Source organism: Neopelma chrysocephalum, unplaced genomic scaffold, assembly GCF_003984885.1.
Source record: "Neopelma chrysocephalum unplaced genomic scaffold, ASM398488v2 Primary Assembly neopelma1_96921, whole genome shotgun sequence".
Classification (NCBI taxonomy): Eukaryota; Metazoa; Chordata; class Aves; order Passeriformes; family Pipridae; genus Neopelma; species Neopelma chrysocephalum.
The window spans coordinates 2,842,723-2,855,364 of NW_020925564.1; the positions used below are offsets into that span (position 1 = coordinate 2,842,723).

The following is a 12,642-nucleotide window of genomic DNA, read 5'->3' on the forward strand; positions in this document are numbered from 1 at the left end:
AAATCATAACTGCAACCTGAATATGTGGAACCTACTTGAGATTAAAAACATGAATCACGTTGCTATCATTCCATAAACACTGGAGTTGAAATTTACCACCCCTGTTATGTCCTTTGTGCCTTCTTAGTGAAGGAATCATATGAGAAAACACCTGCAAATTCTTAGGTTGCAGGTTTGATTTTCACCAGTTCACATTTGTGCTAGTTTGGGTTTATTGAAAAAAGAAAAAATTATGGAGGTCATTGAACTATATTTGCATCAAAAAAAATGTCTGCTGAAGTTCATGAGGAATGGGTTGTTATTTTTATAACAGAACTTTGAGGAGCTTTTTTCTGTTGTTGAAAAAAACCCCCTGAGACTAATACGTGATTTCCCTCAAAGGGCTAGTTTAATGTGGAAAAGTGCTTTTCAACATTGAAAGAAAAAGGACTTGGCACCCGAGCTTGTTAATAATCTGGATTCAATACAACAGATTTAATCTTTCCATTCCTTTTTCATTAATAACTTCTTTGGCTAAAATATAGATCTTTCTCATTGTCCTAATTTCTGTTTTAATTGAATTGCTGAGAATGAAAATGATTACAGAATGTTGTGTGGTGAGCTGATTTGTTTGGATAATGTGGTTTTAACACCTCTTGTTCTGCCCAAAATACACAGTCTTCCGTAAAAGGATGTGATAGTGCATAGTTTATATACTACACTCTATAACAGTAAATGTTCAGTGGGCTTGCTTTCAGAGATTAATAGATCGCATGGAAGGAAACATAAGTTGAAACAATGGAAAGGTAATATAAACAGAGTGATTATAAGAAAATAATTTTTATTGTTTCAGTGAAATTCAGCAATTTGTTTACACAGTCAAGGTCATAGTGTAGAAATGTGTTCTTCTGATATCAGGATTCATGGAATTTGCAATATTTTCTATTTAAAATTGAAAATAAGATGAACACAGTGCTTATGAAAAGTGCTGGATTAGTAGCCCTCAGACTTTGGGATAACACTAAATACTTCAGGATGCTTTACCTAGATTGACCTGCCATTAAACTTGCAGCTTCCTCTGAAACAACTGCATTTAGAAATGAGAGAATAACATGATTTTTCATAAAGTCCTTTGCTTGAACATAATTATCAAACATGACACCATTTTTTAGTAATGGGGACACTTGTCCACTAGTCACAGACACTTTTCTGTATTTTTAATTAGAAAACACATTCTCTGAAGTTAATGGGATTTACGTTGAGGAGAAAAATTACTTTAATTGCATCTGTATAAATTGATCAGATTCAACAGAAGAGGTGTGAACTTGGCCATTTTGAGACAGACTTAAAGGCAAGACATAGCGTGACAGGGTCCACTCTAGCAAAAAATATCCTTCTTTTGGTACTGCAGATATTTGTCTATACTGTGGTTGAAATATTTATAGGCCCACAGCAATAATGACCTTCAAATATTAACTGGAGGGAACTGTAAGGAGAGAGATGTTGAAAACAATTTTATATTTTTATTTTCCTTTTTCACATTCTGTCTTGCAAGGTTTCCTAATGTAGCACCTCTGCTGGGACAATCCATTTCTTGCCTCCCAGTTCTTGTCTATGCCTCTTAATTTACGAGTAGAAAGGAGGCAACATGAGAAGGATGGAGCAACACTCCCTCCCTCAGATGACTGAGTAGCTTCTTCCATAACACTCCTATATTCAAGAAGTAAAAAGTTCAAGGCTGGGAAATAAACTAAGACTTTTCATTTTCCTCCCTCTATATCCCGTTTAGCCCCCTGACAGCATAGCACTGCCATATAAGATGTTGTGATCTGAATCTCCTTGAAGTTTTGCAGAAGGGAACAAACATTCATATTGATGAGACTTCATTTGGACTAGTTGTTGCTAGTCTGTGAGATCCTGTTTTCTAGAAAGCATTTTTGGATACTTTTATATAAAAGCTGTGTAAACTACCCAGCAGTGTCTCCTTAGGAACTATAAGTCAGTGTTCAAGTGAAATATTAACAAAATCTTCCAGTTCTGTGAATGAGTTACAGTATTAGTGTCTTCCTGAGTTTTTAAATATATGAATTCTGCTACTTATGAGTATTTGCATCAAGTAGTGTATCAAGATTTCGATCAAGTAGTGTTATACAGACTGTGATCTCTGACCTCTGTGTGCAAAATGGTGCTTTAGTCTCCCTAACGCCTGTTGAGCATCCATTAAATAATCACACACAAAAAGTAATGCACGGTGTCTAATTTTTGTTTTGCTGTTGTAAAAGATGTGAACTAGCAAGCTGTCATCTGGCTATTGGTTTTCCATTAGTGGATACCATTTTCCTTTTCTGATATTAGAAAATATTTCTGAGATTCTAGTCTTAGCTGTCCGCTGCTGTCCTTAAAATTTAGTGGTATCTTCTTCCCATGTAGGTTACATTTTGAATCCAGACTGAAAAAAAAGAACAAAAGACTCCGTCTATCACACTGCATTCAAATTGAAGACATATCTTGCAACAGAACTCCTGCATCTGTGTGCATATATACATTATACATATATACATGTATGATATTCAAAAACAATTCCACCACACTGTGTTCTGTATTCTAAATATACCCTTTCTAAATAGTGAGCAGAGTTCTCACAACGTCTGAGATACTCCAAACAGTCCAGAAATACAAATCTTATTTACAGCTTTCCCTACATAAGCTGCTGTTTCAGTTTGTGGCACACACCATAGTGCACTTTGATAAAGCTGATCCTGCTTCATCTCCAAGTCCCTGCAGGTTTTCATGTGCTGTGTGATTACTTAGTAGTTTTTTTGGACTCGCACTTTCTGCTTAAAAAATCCAAACCAAAACACCTCACCCCAGTCCAAAACCAAAGAGCTAGTACAACAAGTTTTCCCCTGACAAGCAGAAACAACCAAGTCTAATGAGCTTGAGTTAATGTGCTACATCACCTGATTCAACCGCCCTGCTAGCTTGGGTCTATGGTAGGGCATGTGGTGTGAATGGCCCAATGTATGGGCTGGGGTGAGTGTGTGGACCAGCCTGCTCATCTCCCTTGTCTTTCAAACATCCATTTCCACAGAAGAAAAATTAGACCAAGATTTGAGACCTGTAGGATAGGAGACCTGAATCCTTTCAAACAGATTTAAAATGTGCTGGTACATGTAGAAGTTGTTTGAGTACCAGGCAGATCATGGAAGTGTATAAAGCCTCATTTCCTTAAGACAGCAGGGGAAAAACAGCAAATGTGGCAAAAATGATCATAAAAAACTACAATGAAAATCACTTTCCTTTCCATACCTTTGTGTCTAACCACCTAAGTTTCATCAGTTAGAAGATTTATATGAATCACAAATGTTTACAAGATGAAGACAAGTCCTGAGAATGTCTGCTGAGGTACTAAATCAGGACTTAAAAGACGTGTAGTCAAACTGAATTAGTTGAATAAGTTTTTGCATACAGATAACACGTGTTTACTTGTCTAGTAGTGTTTTATTATTTTTAACAATAGGCGCTCAAAGTGACTGTGGTTTATAAATTAGAATTTTCAAATATCAGTACCACAACTCAGGAACATTTTTTATAATCATTTTGTAAGCCAATGCCCAAAATATCTATTATTGCAGTTTTGTGACAAATCATGTGATAGATTTCAGCCAACAGCTTGTCATACGTTAATCACAAGAAAATGTAAAATATGGCTATCATAATGTATGAAAAAAAAGGGAGAGGCAACTATAGAGTAACCTTCCTGATCCACCTGTCCTGCTCCCCCTCGCCTTCCTGATTTTGCTCTGTCCGCCCAGTGTCCACTGGATCCAGTTTTTAATGGAATGTCTTACTGTGCTAAAGAGTTTAGTGGGATGTTATTTACCAGGAATGCAAGCAACAATACAAGGTAGAACAGAAGAGAGGAAAATAACACTGACACTATGAATAAAGTGCTATTTAATATAGGAAATTCATGAGACCGAGACATGAAGGCATATGGTTCGTCCTTTACTTGAAGAGCTATGGCAGAAGTCACTCAAGAGTATGGTCCCAGATAGGTATTCAGACAAATTCAGGAAAGCCGACCCATTTCAATTCCTCCCTTGCTACATCTTTTGAGTTTTAAACCTGCATTCACATCCTGCGCTTCTGATCAGACTTGCACTGCTGGTCCGTAGCCTCCACGAGGACTCTGAAAGTGGCTGTGTGAGCAGGAAGAACAGGATTTAAACAGTTAATTTTGAATGATGACAGAAAGATGCATAATTTGATAAAACCTTAGAGGGAATACATGATACTTACTTTCAAATAAAACAATCTTCTTCCTTTCACCTCTGGAAAAAAAAATAAATTAATGGAACATTCCTATACTCCAAACCTACTTTAAGTACTATCTTAGAGATACTCCAGTGTTTTTTCAGGAAACATTTCAAAGTTAATAAAATGTGTAAACATATTTCCAATTCAATGCTGTACTAACTTTAGAGTAATGTACTGTTGCAATCTTGGCAAAAAGAGAACACCAGTGTAGAATGCCGTGTTTGAATTTTTAATGTAGTTTGGGGAAAAAAATCCACCTTAATTAAGTAGTTTGTAACAAATGAATTAGGTTTCTTGCTGTGTTATCTCCTCTTAACAGGGAAGGAATATTAACAAACCACATATATACATTTATGTATGTATATATATACACTACTATCTCAAATACAAAATTTATGCTACTGATACCAAATGGTGATATGCAGTATAATGACTGTAAGTATACAGTGTTTTAATGCTACTTCATGAATTTAGGTTATTTGTTTATTTTTTTTTTCTTTAGCATCACTGCAAAACTTGGAAATCTGGTTTTAATACTTTAACAGAAAGAAATGCATTTGTTTCTAATGTGATGCATTTCTTCCTAATGTGTTCTGTGAGACTAACTGAACAGACAGAATAGCTGCTTACAAACGTAAAATAAAGGAAAGCTAAATGTAGTCCCCAAAACACATCCATGTTGTGATACCACACGAAAATATAAAATACATGGGTTTATTGCTCAATTCTTCAATGTTATGTCAGGATCATAGCATGAAGAACACTAAAACAGCTAAGTATACTGATAAGAACTGATATACTGATATTTTCTTAGTATACTTACACTAAAGATACTTTCTTTAGTATAGTGATAAGCTACCTTATCATAAAAAATAATTATTTTACAAAGTTACTTGTATTTTGAAACATACTTTTTGGAAAGGACTAGTGATCTTTTAAGTGTAAGATTACTCAGGGGACCAGTTTTAATGATGTCACTGGCAACATCAAAAGAAGACAGCAATATATAGGAGTTGGGGAGAACAGAGTTTATCTTCACTTCTATCAGCCTTCATGTTGGCAGCACTATCTTCCACAGGATGATACAGCACGATTAATATGATAGAAAACACCCAAATCACTCTCCTCTGCAGAAAGTATCATTGATCTGCAATGAATTTTGCAGACACCAACATGGCTGATTTCAGAATCAGGGACTACACAGCTTGATCAGATTGCAGCCTGCCAGCACAGAACTCAGGACTAGAAGCACCAGTCTGGTCAATGGTGCGCCCGCAGCTTCATTCTGATGAAGCCAGGAAGCCCACTTTTCCAGCACCAATAATAATGGGCTCCCATCACCATAAGGATGGACTAGCACTTACTGTGTTTATCCTAACACTCTACCCCCATTTCAGAATCAACTAGGTTGGAATAGACCTTGGAGATCCTTGAATTCAACCTTTGACCACCTTGTCAACTAGTCCATGGCAGGAAGTGCTACATCCAGTCTCTATTTTACACAGGACGAACTGTGTCACAGAGGACATATGTTCCAGGATTCTGAAGACACCTTAAAGTTAACACTGAGGTTTTCCAAAGCACTTTTCACTTAAATCCTACGTCCTATGCGCTGTTCCTTCTCTGCTGAGGACTGGGCAGGACAGGGTAAGAAGAGCCCGGACAGACCCTATTTTAGCCCAACGTTACACCACCGATTGCGCCAAGCAACATGTGCTGTCACTTGGCGTGGTACCTGACCGTTCTTCAGGCAGAAAATCTGAGACTAGCCATACTGAAGGATGACTGACAAGAAAATATCGCTCTGCAACACTCTGTCACACCCCTCGTGGGCCGGGAGGTCCGGTACAACCCCCAGCGGTTTAACCGTCTGACGGCGCACCCGCACAAGAAGTCGAGCATCTAAACTCCAGTGAATTTCTCTCACTCACGGAGGTTTTTTGGGGGGTGAGAAGAGAAAAGGAGCACCACCGACTCCGCAGCCCCCCCGCCCCGCCACCGTGTCCCCCGGCCCGGCCCAGAGTGACGTCAGCGCGCCCGCCCCCAACCGCGCGCGGGTGTGCGTGCGCGCGGTGACCGCGCGACGCCGCTCCCGGCCGGCCCGCGGCCCGGGATGGGGCGGCCGCTCCTGGATCGCTTCCACATGCACCCGCCCCCCCCGCATCCTCGCGCACGCATAGGCACGGGCATCGGCAGCATGCTTTCCCCAACACTTGGGGCCGTACGGATCCTGTGGTCGACACAGCGTTAAGAGGATTAAAAAAGAAAAATCACGAAAAAAAACAAAAAACCAACTCAACAAAAACCCCAAAACAACAACAATAAACCACGCCGCCAGAAAAACCCCAAAAGCACAACACCCCCCGCGCCCCCCAACAAAGACCGCTCAAAGAGTCATCCAACCCAAACCGCACAACAAACCCACGAAACGGGAGAGCGCCGTCCCCACCGTACCCACGGCGTCCCCCTTCTCTCCCCTAGGGGCGAGGAGGAGCGGAAGGAGGGTTGCTCCTGTTTCGGCTCTCGGGGACGGTTTCTGGGGATTTTTCCCGTGCCTCTGCCCTCCCACTCCGCCCACCCCGTGCCCTCTTTCTTCGCTTTTGTTTGCACTGCACTTTTTGTGGGAAGGGGGGCGGGAGGCTGGAACACCTCGCTTTTATTTGTAGCGAAGGAATGTGCTAAAAAAAAAAAAAGGGAAAGGAAAGGAGGAAGGGGGGGAAAAAGAGCGAAGAGGGAAGGAAGAAGGAGAGGGAGAGAGAGGGAGAAAGAGAGAGAGAGTGAGAGGGAGGAGGAGGAGGAGGAGGAGGGGAAACGGAGCAGCAGCTCGGGAACAGAGAGCGCGCCCGGGAGCAGCAGCAGCAGCCGTCGCCGCCGCAGGAAGGAGAAGAAGAGGAGAAGAGCAGAGCGGAGCAGAGCAGCGCGGAGGAGAGGCGGCGCTGGCAGGAGGAGGCAGGCGCGGACCTGGCTCTTTTGGATGCTGGATTTTCGGACTCTCGTTGACTCTCTTTCGCTCCCCGGTGCCGGACTGTGAGAGACACGCACGAGCGCCAGGCAGCAGCGACGGGGCTCCGCTGGTGGCTCCTGCTGCTGCCGCTGCTGCTGCGGGGCTTGGATTAAATTGGCCGCCCCGGAGCCGACCGGGAGCAGTAGCGGGAGGAGGTGGCGGCGGCGGGAAGCGGCGGCAGGCGGGCAGGCGGCGGCGGCGGCGGCGGCTGCTGCTGGGACCGGGGGAGCCAGCATGACCAGGTAACTGCCCCGCTCCTGACCCATTTTTCCTCCGCCGCCGCTCCCTTTTTGCCGCCTCTTTCGGCGCGTTTGTGGGTGTGAACACAAAAGTGTGTGTGTGTGTGTGTGTGCGTGTGTGCGTGTGTGTGTGCGCGCAGCCCGCACACATGTGCCTCACAGACAACTCTCCCCGCGGGTGCCCCGGGGTTCCCCCCCGGCCGCTGCCATCCCGCTCCCCGCGCCTCCCCGCCGGTGTCAGCCTGGCGGTGAGGCCTGTTCGGCAAGCGAGGGGAGCTGCGGTGCGGGGACGGGGGATGGGGCAGGGAGAGGGCGATTGATGGATCGGAGTCGACGTTTCCACTGAGTGCCGCTGTACGCGGGCGGGGAGGGGGGAGTACGGTAATTACACACTGGCTGTTTGCTTTGGCGAGAGAATTATTAATATTAATTATTTTGCTTATTTTTACGGGTGGAGAGAAGGGGGCAGGTAGGAAGGGTGAGAGGCCAGGCGCCTGCCGCTGGGAGACGGGGTGTGGGGGTGAGCGGCAGGCAGGGACCTCCGGCGCCGGTCCGAGCAGGGCTCCCTTCTTCTCCTCCTCCTCCTCCTCCTCCACCACCACCTCTTCTTCCTCCTCCTCCTCCTCCTCCTTCTACTCCTCCTCCTCCTCCTCCTCCTCCTCCTCCTCCTCCTGCTGTCTCTCGGCGGAGCAGGGAGGCACGGAGATGCGAAGCTTTTCTCAGGTTAGGCTTTTAATTTCTTGTTTACTCTCGCGAAACCACTTGAAAGGAGGCACATCGGGCTGAAAACTCAGTTTTCCGAGCGCTTACAGAGGGGTTCTTGAATTTGTTCAGCAAACTTAGCAGCTCCCTCTGCGCCGTCTGCCCGTGCAAGCAGGCACTCCTCACTGCTGCAACTGGGCTCTCCCAGACTTGCAAATAAAACAGTTGTTTTCTTCCACCGAATCCCCTGTTTTGCCAGTTTACTGTCCCCTCGGTTCCCCAACAGAACCGTATTCTTCCGTTTTTAAGACATTACCACTCAGCCTTGCATGTATGGCTTTTGAATGTCTGCTCCTCCGTATTACTTCTTCAGAACTGCTGTCATGCGTATTTTAGTCTTTTGCCTGGCCTTTGTACAGTTACTGCCTCGTGGAAGGATGGCAGCTTCTTTACCATGATTTCGATGTCCATATTCCCAGTTTTGACGTATATAGATAGCTCAGTTTATTTACACAGAATAGTTAGGTTTTTATGTGTTCCTTCACTTGCCGCCTGAGACAGCGTTACATTGGGGATGAATCTATAGATGCTGATTTGCTTTGGAGTTTCCCAGTTGCAGACCTAAGTATTTTTGGTGACACTTGTATTCTCTTAAACTTAGGGTTAATGTGGGAAGCTATGATTGTCTTCTCAGTCTTTCAGAGATCGCTTCCAACATACCTTTTGTTCAGGCACAAGCAACTTCTGTATATTGGGACATTTATTGGGAATTTTGATACAGAGATGGAAAAGTGTATATATTATATTTTTCATTCCTCTGGTATCTGCTAGTGGCTTATAATGATATAATGGTCAGTACTTTCTTTTCTTGTAAAAGTGTGTAGTAAATGACATCATTTTCTCCTGGTCTGGAAGCAACAAAGCTCCTACAATTCTTGTTATGAATGGAGCAACTCTGAAGAGAAAAAAAAAAAAAAGATTATCCCCTGTCCGAAATACAATCATATGTACTTGTACCTTACTTTAGATGGCAATTTTTTGATAGCTTCCTTACATTCCTTCTCATGAGATGTGCTATTACTGCTTTTTTAATGTGTGAAATTGACAAACTGGTCAGTTTAATAAATTCAGCTGTCAAATTTCACTCAATCAAAATTGCTAGAAGCAGTAAATATACTGGCTTGGGATTTTCAAGGTACGGAGTATTACACAGAAAGGAAGGATTTAATGAGAGACTTTTTACACGAGTAGCTTTCCAATTTTAGTTTTGTCACTTGTGGTAATATGGTGGAGTATATTTAGATTTCTTTCAATGCATAAATGGTGTATAGCTTTTCTGTATCCACTTAAAGCACGAAAGCTTTCTCTAAGTAGTAGTCCTCTACTCTAAGAAGACACTAAGAAATTCATTATGGTTTGTGTATGTTGTGGAAAGCTGTCAGGAATGGTGCATGGTAAGGAAAACGGTATCTTGGTATTTCTAGATTTCACGAATGGGTCTTAGGACCTGCTTTTAGACCCATCAGTCATACTACTCTTAAAATGAGCATTAAAAAATAATGTGAATTTTGTGTTCTGCTGTGATGGTTATGTAACTCAAACACCAGCACTGTCAGTGAACTCAACGGGTGATAGCAAATCAGAGCTTAATCTTAGGAGAGGGTTTGCAAGAATGGCATGGGGGTGCGTGAAAGAACTAAATACCAATTTAAGTCTAGTCAGTGAATGACCTTTCATTTTTAACATTGTCTTTCATTCCTGCCTTTGAGTAATGCAGGGACCAAAACTACACAAGCTGAAGAGTAGGAATTCCCCTTCATCTGCTCCTGTGTATGCTGAGCCACTAGGGGCCTGTATAAACTGCTCTCATACAGCAGATACCAGTGCATGGCATATGCTCACTTTCACCAGACATTTTTTACCCAGGTGCCTAATGTCAAAAGCAAAGTTGCTAGTTATTTGTTGCTCACTAGTAAATGAGACTGCAGTTTCTTAGGAGATGCATACAAATTGTATATTATTTAGTTTTTATTTTTACCCTACTTCATCCATTTCCTCCAGTCCTGTATGGTGTCCAGCATAGTTCTTTCCTCCCTACTTTCCTGATTGCTATGGGAATTGGGGGTGAACATTGACTCAGGAGGTGCAAATTTTGGGCAAAGTTAGATTTGAGTGTCTCTCTGCGTTTTCATATTTTCTGTAAGCTGAGAAAATCGGTTTGTTGCCCGTGTGTTTTTTCTATTAGGTTAGTAATGGTACAGTTCCATGCAAGTGTAGGGTTAAAAGATAAACTAAACAGGATTACTTCAAGGCAGCAACAGACATAGATTGATGGTGTATTTAAACTAGCTTTGTAAGTGTTATGTAAGTTTGAGAGTGTGTTGGCTCCAAGGCTTTGGCTGGAGTGTAGTCAGCATTTATGGGATGTGTACTATACATTTTTGAGTGTCAGTTTCAAAATTTAAAATCCACCAGACATGGCATTCTTGATAGACATTATGCAATAAGGTCAGGTATACTTACACTGTTCCATTGTTGGTTTTCAGTTTTTCAAACTGACAAGGCAGACAATTTGTAAAAGAGCACAGCTGAAATATTTGCATATTGGATTTCCTTCGAAATGAACTTCCGTTACTAAGCTCTTTGAGAATTCTCATTTGAAAGGATTTTCAGGCTGAATCACAGTAAGGTCATGGAATCAAAATGCAGTTTCCCTATGGTATGTTAATTTTTTAATAAGCTGTCTTTAAAACATCAGAGTTTTATATATCATTCGGTGTTGGGCCAGCAAGAGGTTTTTTTGTCTTATTACCAACAACAGTTTTGCAAATATTGACTGAGATTAATTTTCTGAAATGTGTGTGTGCGCCTTAGGTAAAGTTTTGATGAAATGTAATGAAATCTCATTTAAAGGTGTTCTCAAATGATAAATGTCTGTTCAAAACTGCAAATTTTACTGACTGTCAGTAAACCAAGGCGGTGGCTCCGACATACAGAGGACAGGCACTTCATATATGCTTTGGATATCAAGAGGAGTAATATAGTACAGGTCTACTAATCATTGTATTTCATTTTTGTGTAAGACTGGTGATTTTTAAGCTTTTGTCCTCTTAAGTGGAGAAAAAGGTGTAAGTTCAGTATCAGTCGTAGAATCCCATCTATTGTAACAGGAGCTTGCTTTTGTTGTAATTCTGTTTAAAAACAGTTGGCATAACACAGTCAACATACAATATTTTTATGAAAACTCTCAATTTCACATACTCTGTGAGTTGTTTGTTTGCTTAATCCTTGTTTTCTTTGGAAAAGGCCTTAAATGAAGCCAATTAATGAATGTACGCTGTCAACTTGGCAGCCTAAAGCAAGAATCTGTGCTTAAAAATACTTGTTTTTATATTATCAGGGATTTACCAAGTAGGAGAAGAGCGAAAGCTTACTTCTCTTAGTGATGTGCTGCGGTGAAAGCTGCGGTACAATTGGAGAAATCTGATGATGTAGAAAAAGGTAGCATGAGAGCGCTTTGCTTGTAAATTCCTTTCCAGCAAGCTTCACTGTTATTCAAGCTGCTGTGCATTGATAGAACTATGTTTACTACTTCACAATTTTAACATATATTTCAGATGGCTTTTGTTTGGTTATTGATAATATTTATAAAAATATTGCATGTTTGTGTCTTCCCATAGGAAGCAGATAGCTAGGATGCAGGGAAAATAGATACAAAATAATAAAAATGGTTTGTTTGTAAAAAAGTAGGTTAAATTGAATAAATTACTGAGTAAATTCTGAAAGCATTGCTTTTTAAAAGCTTAATTGTTATTAATGTTCTTTCAATTCATTCATAAAAATGACAAGTCAAACTGAATACTGTCAGCTTATTTTTAAGTACACCAGCAGGTATACATAGTCTGTAATTCCCTAAAATATTCCCTAGGATTTATCTCTTTCAGTGTCTTCTGCTTACATGCTGTGACAGCCTTCTCCATAACCTTAGTAGCACAGAAACAGAAAGGAAAATAGAAAATAAAAAGAGAAGGTGATTGATCTCAGTAGAGTTTCAAAAGAGAGATTTTTTCAAAAATCAACTTCCCTATTTATACTTGATATCTGATGGAGATTCTGTGTGTTCTTTCAAATACAAAGAATGTGCAGAAAACGTCCTTCTCAGCCAACTGAGAATGATGGAATTTTAGACACTTTGATTTATTATACCGGAGGACATGCTCTAATAGTATACTATCACGTCCTATGCTTCTTCATAGTTAAGCACAGTGGAGTTATTTTGGTTTTTTAGTAATCTTCCAGTTATTGGAGTCACTCCACTGGTATACAAATTAATTTGTTGTTTGCAGACAATCAAAATGGATGTCCTGGTTAGTGCCAGCCGACCTGCTCACATATTGT

The 12,642-nt window shown here is 41.4% G+C and overlaps 1 protein-coding gene across 50 annotated transcripts in view; it reads left to right on the forward strand.

The window, feature by feature from the left end:
- Positions 1 to 12,642, forward strand: part of PTPRD (protein tyrosine phosphatase, receptor type D) — a 436,352-nt gene that overhangs the window by 83,019 nt on the left and 340,691 nt on the right. The window contains exon 1 of one of the 50 annotated variants that reach the window (XM_027670586.1): positions 6,704 to 7,545. The exons of 48 other annotated variants lie outside the window; for them this stretch is intronic. The gene's annotated coding sequence lies outside the window, so the exon portion shown is untranslated. Of the gene's footprint in view, positions 1 to 6,703; positions 7,546 to 8,197; positions 8,266 to 12,642 lie in introns of those variants that run through there. One more of the 50 variants, XM_027670587.1, reaches the window with a different exon arrangement.